This window comes from Petaurus breviceps, unplaced genomic scaffold (genome assembly GCF_028583685.1).
Source record: "Petaurus breviceps papuanus isolate PSGF00001 unplaced genomic scaffold, PetGlider_PUasm1.0 90617, whole genome shotgun sequence".
NCBI lineage: Eukaryota > Metazoa > Chordata > Mammalia > Diprotodontia > Petauridae > Petaurus > Petaurus breviceps.
In genome coordinates this window covers 1,480,664-1,490,793 of record NW_027187287.1, presented here as the reverse complement: position 1 = coordinate 1,490,793, position 10,130 = coordinate 1,480,664, and the positions used below count along the sequence as shown (strand labels likewise).

The 10,130-nt window shown below is 36.5% G+C and overlaps 1 protein-coding gene across 4 annotated transcripts in view; it reads right to left on the bottom strand.

The window, feature by feature from the left end:
• The window catches only part of CCDC57 (coiled-coil domain containing 57), a 340,926-nt gene that overhangs the window by 116,946 nt on the left and 213,850 nt on the right, over positions 1-10,130 (bottom strand). The window lies entirely within an intron of this gene.

Below are 10,130 nucleotides of genomic sequence, written 5' to 3'. Positions count from 1 at the left end.
GCTTGTTTTCTTGGTGTTGAGTATTAAGCCAAAATTAGCACAAATGGCAGAGAATCAATCCATACTCTGTTGATCTCAGTCTCAGAGGCTGCACTGCGTACACAATCATCTGTAAACAAAAAATTGCATACAAACTATCCCTTGACTTTAATCTTGGCTTGTAGCTTTTTCAAGTTAGTTTACCATAAGTGCAGTTGCTGACCTTGATGTTGTTTTCATTCTTGTTGAAAGCATCTGATGAAAAACATCTTGCTAAAAAAGCACACACCCTTCTTCACTCCATTAGTTACTGGGAAAGCATGAAAGGACTGTCCTTTATCCAGAACCTATGCAAGCATGCTGTTTGAAACTGGAATACAATACTGACGACCTTCTCTGGGCAACCAAATTTCTCCATGATCTTTCACAAGCCCTCACAACAGACAGTAAGTATTAAAGGCCTTGGTCAGGTCAATAAGCATTGTGTACAAACCTATTCTGGTCCTGGCATTTCTCCTGGAGTTGTCAGGCAGCAAATACTATGTCAATCCTCCCTCTACCTTTCTGAAGCCACACTGGCTCTCAGGTAGACAACCATCTTCTGGGTGAAGGAACAGCTGAATAATGAGGACTCTGGAAAGAATCCTGCAGGCAATGTCTAAGAGAGAGACCCCCTGTGATTTTCTTTTTATAATTTCACATTAAATTTATTTATTTACTTTTAGTTTACACCATTCCGTTTCACAATCCCTTGACTTCCAAATTTTCTCCCCTTGCCTCTCCTCCCCCCTCCTCCCTCACGGAGGCATGCAATCCAATATAGGTTCTACAAATACCTTCACACTAAACATTAGTCAAGTTATAAAGAATAATTATAACCAATGTAATGAACAACGAGAAAGGAGGAACAGAACAAAACAATACAAAAAAAAATGAGAGAGCGCAAATAGTTTGCTTCAATCTGCATTCAAACTCTGTAGTTCTTTCTCTGGATGTGGATAGCCCTCTTCATCATGAGTCTTTTGAAGTTGTCTTATAACCTTGCATTGCTGAGAGGAGCCCAGTCTATCAAAGTTAGTCATCACAGAAAAGATGTGTCTGTAATTAGGTACAAAGTTCTCCTGGTTCTGCTCTCCTAACTCAGCATCAGTTTATATAAGTCTCTCCATGTTATCATGTAGTCTGTCTGCTCCTCATTTCTTATAGCACAATAATTATATTCCATTACATTCATATACCTCAACTTGTTCAGCCATTCCCCAATTGATGGGCATCCCCTTGATTTTCAATTCTTTGCCATCACAAAAAGAGCTGCTATAAGTATTTTTGTCCTCCCCCTATATATTAGGTCCTCCTCCCATTTGTACGATCTCTTTGGGATACAGTCATAGAAGTGGTATTGCTGGGTCAAAGGGTATGCACATTTTTATAGCCCTTTGGGCATAGTTCCAAACTGCTCTCCAGAATCGCTGTATTACTTCATAACTCCACCAACAATGCATTAGCGTTCCAACTTTACCACATCTTCTCCAGCATTTATCATTTTCCTGTTTTGTCATCTTAGTCAATATGAATGGTGAGATGTGGTACCTCAGAATTGTTCTGATTTGCATTTCTCTAATCAATTGTGATTTAGAGCATTTTTTATATGCTTATAGATATCTTTAATTTCTTCCTCTGAAAAATGCCTGTTCATATTCTTTGACCGTTTATCAATTGGGGCATGACTTGTATTCCCTCCTGTGTCTTTTTTGCTTTGTAGAGATGGACAATGTGGGTATCCTTGATCTATGAGGGGATAACCTTCTCTTGCCATATAACTCAGAAGTCAGCTTTTGTATGAGCAGTTGGCCCTCTGCCTTGCAGATCTCTGCTGGGATAGATAGAATCAGTATCAAGTGCTTTGGCATGTGAAAAAAGCCTAATGGCATTCAATTCTTTTCTTCAGTTGGAAGGTCAGCTTGAGAGGGGTTGAATTCAGCCTGAGGTATACAGTCAGTGGCTTCAGCATTGTTTGATGATGGTCTTTTGAAAACATTAAGAAAGTATTCAGCTTATCTCTCCAGAATCATGTCCTTATCACTGATCAGTGTGGTCCATCTGGGCTTAGTAGTTGAGATGCACCAGAGGCCTTTGTAGGACACTTGTAGAAGTGCTTTGTATTGTTGTTACTGGCATAAAACTGAGTCCTATCTTCCTTCTTACTGAGCCAAGAATCCTGAATCTCTCTAAGAATTGCTTGCACTTTATTTTTGATGGGGTTAAACACATTCCTTAGAGATAGATGAGTTATCCTGCTGGTAAACCCTGTGGAATTCTCATTTTTCATTTAGTAGCTTCTGAATTTCCCCATCATTTTCATCAAAACAATCCTGATATTTTTGAGTGTTCTGGCCCAGATGAGCAAATGCAGGGCTATATACCAAATCTCTGAAAGCTGCCCACTCCTTTTCTACTCCTAACTGTGCTGACTCAGCTTTCCCTCTAAGTTAGCAATAAACTGTTTATGCTCAGATAAATGCTCTAATCTGTCAAAGCTGAGTCTCCTGATAGGCATCTTGTCTTGGGGTCACTGCTTTTGTTGAATTCGAATGTTTAGTCTGGAGAGGATAAGTCTCTGATCAGTACAGCACTGGGCCAGTCATCTCCTTCATCACTCTCATTCATAGCCTGTCTCTTCTTCTTATAATGATGTAGTCTATTAAATGACAATGATTGTTTTGAGGGTGCATCTGCACTATTTTGTTGTCTTTAGGTAAACGGAAGGCAGTGTTGGTGATGAGTAAGTCATGAGATGCAAGATTTTTCAGTTATAAGTAACCACTGCTATTTCAAACTCCATTCCTCCCAAAGACTCCCTGAGTTAAAATCGTCCAGGATTATAAGACTGGCCTCTATACTGATGATGAGGGTCTCCAGGTCTTCATAACATTCTTCTTTGACCTCATCAGGGTCTGGCAGGTTTCTTTTAAGTCTCGACTAAATTACCATGTTTTACAAGAAGCCTTTCTCAACCACTCTTAATGCCTTCTCTCTGTTAATTATTTCCTATTTATCCTACATATAGCTTGCTTTGTATATATTTGTTTGCATGTTTTCTCTCCCCATTAGAGTATAAGCTCCTTGAGGGCAGGGACTCTCTTTTGCCTCTTTTTTGTATTCTCAGCATTTAGCACAGTGCACATAGAGACAGTAGGCACTTAATAAATGATTATTGATTGGCTGAGATACATAAAGGCTATAATATTTCTTCAGTACCTCTTCTCACCTACATTGTCTTATCAGGGAGAAGCAGCATGAAAATAATATAGAGACAGACATGATATTAAAAATACTCTAAGTCACTAATAATTAGAGAAATGCAAATTAAACCAATTCTGAGTTGATTAAAAAAAGAAAATGACAAATGTTGGAGTGGTTGTGGGAAAACATGTACTTTAGTGCACTGCTGGTGGAACTGTGAACTAATTTAACTTATTTGGAACCATGCCCCAAAAGCTATTAAATTGTATATACCTTTTTGCTCAATGATATTACTCTAGACCCCAAAGAGATCAAAGAAAGAGGAAAATGACCCATATGATGTGGGAAAATATTTATAGAAGTTATTTTTGTGGTAGCAAAAGAATTAGGCAGCTAGGTGGTTCAGTGGATAGAGTGCTGGGTTTGGAATCAGGAAGACACGAGTTCAAATGTGGTCTCAGACACTTAGCTATATGACCCTGGGCAAGTCATTTAACCTCTGTTTGCCTTAATCCACTGGAGAAAGAAATAGCAAACCAGTCCAGTAGCCTTGCCAAGAAAACCCCATGAATCATATGGTCCATGAGGTCATAAGGAGTTGGATATGACTAAATGACTGAATAACAACATAAGAATTAGAAACTGAGCAGATACCTATCATTTGGGGAATGACTGAAAAAGCTGTGGTATATGAATGTGATGAGATACTATTGGACTATAAGAAATGTTGAAGGGAATGGTTTCAGAAAAACTTGGGAAGACTTGTATGAACTAATGTCAAAGTCACATGAGCACAACCAGAAAAATATTCATACAACAACAATATTGTACAGATTTTCAACTTTGAAAGATGTAGGAACTCTCATCAACACAATGACCAACTACAATTTCAGATGACTCATGATAAAACATGCCATCCAACTCCCCTTTAATAGCATCAGCAAAGCTGAAGCCTACAAAATAAGCACTCAAAATTTAATGGCATTCCTATATAATAATAAAGACATCTAAAAAGCAATAATAGGAAGGGAAATTCCATTCCAAATAACTTAAAATGTGTAAAGTATCTGGGGAATTATTATACCAAAGCACACAAAAGACTTGCATGGATCTGAATACAAATGCTAAAACACAAAAAATTTTAAAAAAGAAACAAAAACATATCATAAACATAAATATTGGAATTAAATACAAAGTTAGAAATAAAAGCATGGCATGTGCATAGCAGAACATGAGAGGATTCAAAATACGTAACAATAAATTTTCATTTCAAGAAAGCCTATATGATAAATAATATTCGTGTTCAGAAGTGTCCATCTTTTCTTTCCTTCCTTGTGAGTTTTCTTTTGTTCTCTGCAGTGCACTTTTTTTACTTTATTCTTTTTCCCCCTCCCCCCAACCCCCCCAGCCACAATAAAATTTAGATATATTTCTCCACTGCTAGATATATATATATACACACATATACATATATATATATATATACACACACACACATATATATATATATAAATATACATGCCCAAACCTATTCTACTCCTGATCTTTGTTTTTATGTATATGCATATCTCGTTTCCTATCCCTCCTGCCTCCTCTACTTTATTTTTACTCACTACCTTGCCCTCCTATTACTTGCCTACCCCTTTCCAAGGATCCCTCCTCTATCCTCCTATTCCCATAAATCTAAACACCCTTCTATACCCCTATTTACCTATCTTTCACCGCCCCCTCTAAAGATCCCTCCCTTTTCCTCCCCCCTCCCTATGCCCCTACCATTTTTTTCTTTCTTTTTATTTTTTGCTTTTTGGAGGTCAAGTGGGGTTAAGCAACTTGCCCAAGGTTACACAGATAATAAGTGTTAAGTGTCTGAGGCTGGATTTGAACTCAGGTCCTCCTGACTCCAGGGTCAGTACTCTATTCACTGTGCTACCTAGCCGTCCCCCTACCATTTTATTTCTTCTGAATTTAGAAGACTTCTATACTCTTCTAAATATATATGTATTGTTTCCTCTTAGACCCATTCCCAATGAAAGTAGGTTACCAGAACTACCTGCCCTTCTCCCCCATCTAATTCCTATGTATCAATTCTTCCTCTTGCACCTCATTTGTGTAAAATAATCACTCTTTTTAGCTGTTCCTAAATGGTTTTACTTTTTAAATTCATATCATGCCCAGGTTTTCCCCAATCTTTCTTATGAACTACCTAATTATTACCAAGACTCTTAGACATAAATTTCATGTTTTACATTCATAAAAAGTAAACATCCTTATGGACCCTTATAATCAGTCTTTGTTATATATTTATTATATTTATATTGGTTCTTGTATATCGAATTGCCTAATAAGTTCAGGGTTTTTTTTAAGAAAGTCTTGAAAATCTGAAAGTTTATCAAATGTCCATTTTTTTTTTCATTTAAGATAATAGTTAACTTTGCAGGGTATGATATTTTTGACTGGAGTCCTCCCAGTTCTTTTGCTCTGTGATACTACGTGTTGTGTTCCAAGACCTGCAGTTCTTTAATGTTTCTGCTGCTTGGTCTTGTGTAATTCTAATTGTGGCACCATCATATTTAAATTGTTTTAATCGTGATGCTTTTAATATTTTTTCCTTGAACTGGGGATTTTGGAATTTGACTATGATATTCCTATGACTTTTCCTCATAGGATCTCTTTTAAGTTGTGACTGATAGATTTTTTCTATTTCTACTTTCCCCCCTTGTTCTAATGCTTCAGGACAATTTCCTTTAATTATTTCTTGTATTATTGTATCAAGATTCTTATTTTGATCATAACTTCCAGTTAAGTCCAATTATTTTTATATTTTCTCTTCTTGATCTATTCTCCAAATCTGTTGTTTTTCTTATAAGATGTTTCACTTTCTCTTTTATTTTTTCATTAGTCATATTTTATTTAATAATTTCCTGATCTCTTATAATTTCACTGGCTTCACTTTGTCCAATTCTAATTTTCAAGATGTCATTTTCTTCCTTAAGATTCTGGATCTCCTTTTCTAACTGGTTGCCTTTCCTTTCATACCCTTCTTGTTTTTCTTCAATTATTCTTATTTTCTTTTTTAGTTTTTTCTCCATCTCTGTCATTTGATTTTTAAAGTCTTTTTTAAAGGTCTTCTATAAATTCTTTTTGGGCAGGTGACCATTTATCATTACTCTTTGGGGTTTCGTTACTTCAATTTTTTCTCTGAAGATGAAGAAGAACCCTGGTCATCTCTATTCCCATAATAGGTTTCTATAGTTGGATTCTTTTTCCTTTGCCTGTGCCTTTTTTTTTTTGGTGGTGATAGTTTAGTTATGTGTAGTCATCTCTTGCCTCAGATCTTCAGTTCTTCCCCTTAGCCTGCAATCAAAACCAAACCTCCAGCCTCCTGTAAGTGGCCACAGCCAGGGGCTTTCTGCCCCACTGCTTCTGCACTCACTGGGCAGGTGTATGCTGGTTCCTTCTCACCCCTGCCCCTCTTCTCAGCACACTTACCACTTACTAGCTGTGTGACCTTGGGTGAGTCACTTAACCCCAATTGCCCTGCCCTCCCCCCTCCAAAAAGAAAAAAAAGAAAGAAATACTTTGGGAGAGAGATTTTGGGAAGATGGTGGAGTAGGTCAGAGAAAATTCCAGACTCTCAAGGTCTTCCCCCACAAAAGATTTAAAATAGTACCTTAGGGTGAAAAAAGTATGGGTAGAGATAAACAAGAACTGGGGTATAACCAAAGTCCTCCCAGTCCTCCCCAGACAATTTGAGAAGATCAGAAAGAAGAACCCCAGGATGAGGATGAGGTTTGGTCCCTGTGAAGAGTAAAACACCTCTAGGCTAGGTTCCATTCTAACAGCCTGTGCAAGCCCTGGGGTTAGTTGGTTTGAGAGACTGCCTCAGCTCCAACCACCAGAATTTTTACCCCTGGGATAGTGAGGAAGTTGGGCTTTTGAGCCAGGGAAGATTGAGGGAACTTCTGCTAACAAGGAACGCCAGACCCAGCTGTGCTGAGAAGAGGGGCAGGGGAGACACTCCACAATACATTGTAAATGAATACATGTCCTTAATATTAAAGATCACACTATAAAATATTAGTCATATGTCCTATGTGTAGGAGATGTATTTTTAACTAAAAATGAGATAGCAGCAATTTTAAAAAATGACATAGATAAGTGATTACATGAAATTGAAAAGCTTCTGCACAAACAAAATTAATGCACCTAACTAGGATAAGAAAGGAAGTTACTAAATGGGGAAAAAAATTTATATCAAATTTCTCTGATAAGGGTATTTATATACAAGATATCAACAATATATATTAATCTATCTACATTGACCAAAAACCACCCCCTAACATATTAGTGGTCAAAGAATATGGACAAACAGCTCTCAAAAAATTACAAACTTCTAACAATCACATTAAAGAATGCTCCAAATCACTAATAATAAGAGAAATACAAATCAAAACAACCCTGAGGTTTTACCTCACACCCTGAAAATTGGCAAAGATGACAGGAGATGGAAATAGTCAATGTTGGTAGGGTTATGAAAAAAAGGGACAGTGATATTTGTGGGGCTCTGAATCTGTACAACCATTTTAAAAAGAAAAAAAGAAACTTAAAAAGAAAATTCAAATTGTGCAAAAATGACTATATCCTTTGACCTAGAGATTTCATTACTGGGCTTATACTCCAAGGAGGCCAGTGATGAGAAGAAAGTCCCCATTTATATAACTCCAATTTTTTTTATCAGCACTTTTTGTGATAGCAGAGAACTGGAAACAAAGTAGATGATTATTGATTGGGGAATGAATAAACAAATTATGGTACATGAATGTAATGGAATATCACTTGGATATAAGAAATGAATACAGAGAACTATGGAAAGATTTATATGAACTGATATAGAATGAAGCAAGCAGAGACAGAGAAATAATATTCACAATGACCACAACAATGTAAACAAGGAAGAATAACCATACACATCGAAAAATCAAAAGCTAATGTTGCAAAATTATAAAGAACAAGCACGATTTAAAGGAGGAAACATGAGAAGACACCAGCACCCTACTCCATTGTAGAGGTAGGAAGCTCACAAACACTACACTGTGCACATATTTTCAGAAATTTTTTGGTGATCAATTATGCTGGTTTTTCCAGGTTCTCTTTTTGTCTTACACTATTATTAGATAATAGCTCTTGGGGAGATAAGTGACACTGGGAAAAATTATGATGATATAAAAAACAAAAGACATCAATAAAAACTTATTAAAAATAATTAATGAATTCAGTATTCACTATTCAGTGGACAGAACTCTAGCCTTGGGCTTGTACAAGTTCTATACAGAAAATCATATTGTCTCTAGATATATGACATTATGCATGTACAAAATACTAGTACTGATTTCCATAGTTTATATATATGAGACTGAAATGAAAAAAAAACATTCTGAATGTTATTGTTAATATTTATGTGCACCGACAAACATAACATGTTCCTTTCTTCCTGGGCCAATGGAGGCATGCCATGTATCATAAATATACATGGAATTCTTTTGAAACTGCTATTGTTATAAAAGTAGTTAAACAGTTTTCTTAGGATAATTACATCAAGCTTTCATAGTATCTAGTTGTCATACTTTAGGAAACATGTCCTGACCTGCAGTGTATCCAAATTCATGTTAAAATAGCCATTTTATAATGGAATGCTAGAGATGCAGACAGAGAAACCTAAAAATCTATACTAGAAACGTTAAGGATCAAATCAACAAACATTTATTCAGTGCCTAATTTGTGCTGAGAACTGTTAGACTGGAAAAAAATCTAAGGTTTATATAAGACACAAACCTACTGGAAGTACCTCATAGATTATCAGAGAGAAAAAACATAAAACAGGTAAATAAAATACACAATATTACATGATAAATGCCTTGAAGGGGAACAAAATTAGTAAGTCTAGAGCAAGGGAAAGGACCATGGTACTGTGTTATCCGTGTTGGTATGATTACATCTAGAATCCTGCCCAGCTTAATTAATTAAAAACAATACATAGTAAGGGTATCAGAGAATTGTAAAACAAAGTACCATGTGAGATACAAAGGAAGTTAAAAAAAAAATTCTGTACTAGGAAAGTGGGAAGTTTAGATCCTACTTAAAATAACTATATGTGTAAACTGTTATTAAAAAATTGGGAATATTTTCATCTTTTTACCTAGTCTAGATGATTTGTGCATTATAAATAATACAGAATTTGAAAGGGATCCTTGAAGAACTGAAAGGTCAAGCATGATGGTCCACACTTGTCTTCCCTGTTATTTCCCTGCTGAAGCTTGGGATCAGTTCTGATCTGCAGTAAGGACAAAGTTGATCGAGCATCCATGCTAAGTCTGGTATCAAAATGATGAGACCTAGAGAGCAGAGAACCACCAGGCAAAATATCCCAGGTTGGAAACAAAACAGGTCAAAGTTTCTGTGAAGATAAGTATTGGGATAAGGCTTGTGAGTGATTGTTGTGGTTTGAGCTTTGATGAGATAGGAAGACCCAGGATGGATGAATGGAAGGAAGGGAAGGAGGGAAGAAAGGAGGAGGGAAGAATGTATAACTAGACATCTAAACAAACAAAGAGAGGAGATTGGAGGAGAGTGATTTTCACCTGAAATGCTCACAAGAGGGAAGAACACACACACACACACACAAAGTTGGGTACAGAAATACATTTCACTCAACAAGGAAATGGGGAGAAGGGAAAATGAGAAGGAGGGTAGATAAAGGAAGGGATGAATCCTTAGCAAAACAAACTCACTAAGGATGTACAAACTTTTATAGGATGAGAAGAAGGAAGGAAGGAGTGAAAGAAGGAAAGAGAGACAGAGAGGCAGAAAGAAAGAAAGAAAGAAAGAAAGAAAGAAAGAAAGAAAGAAAG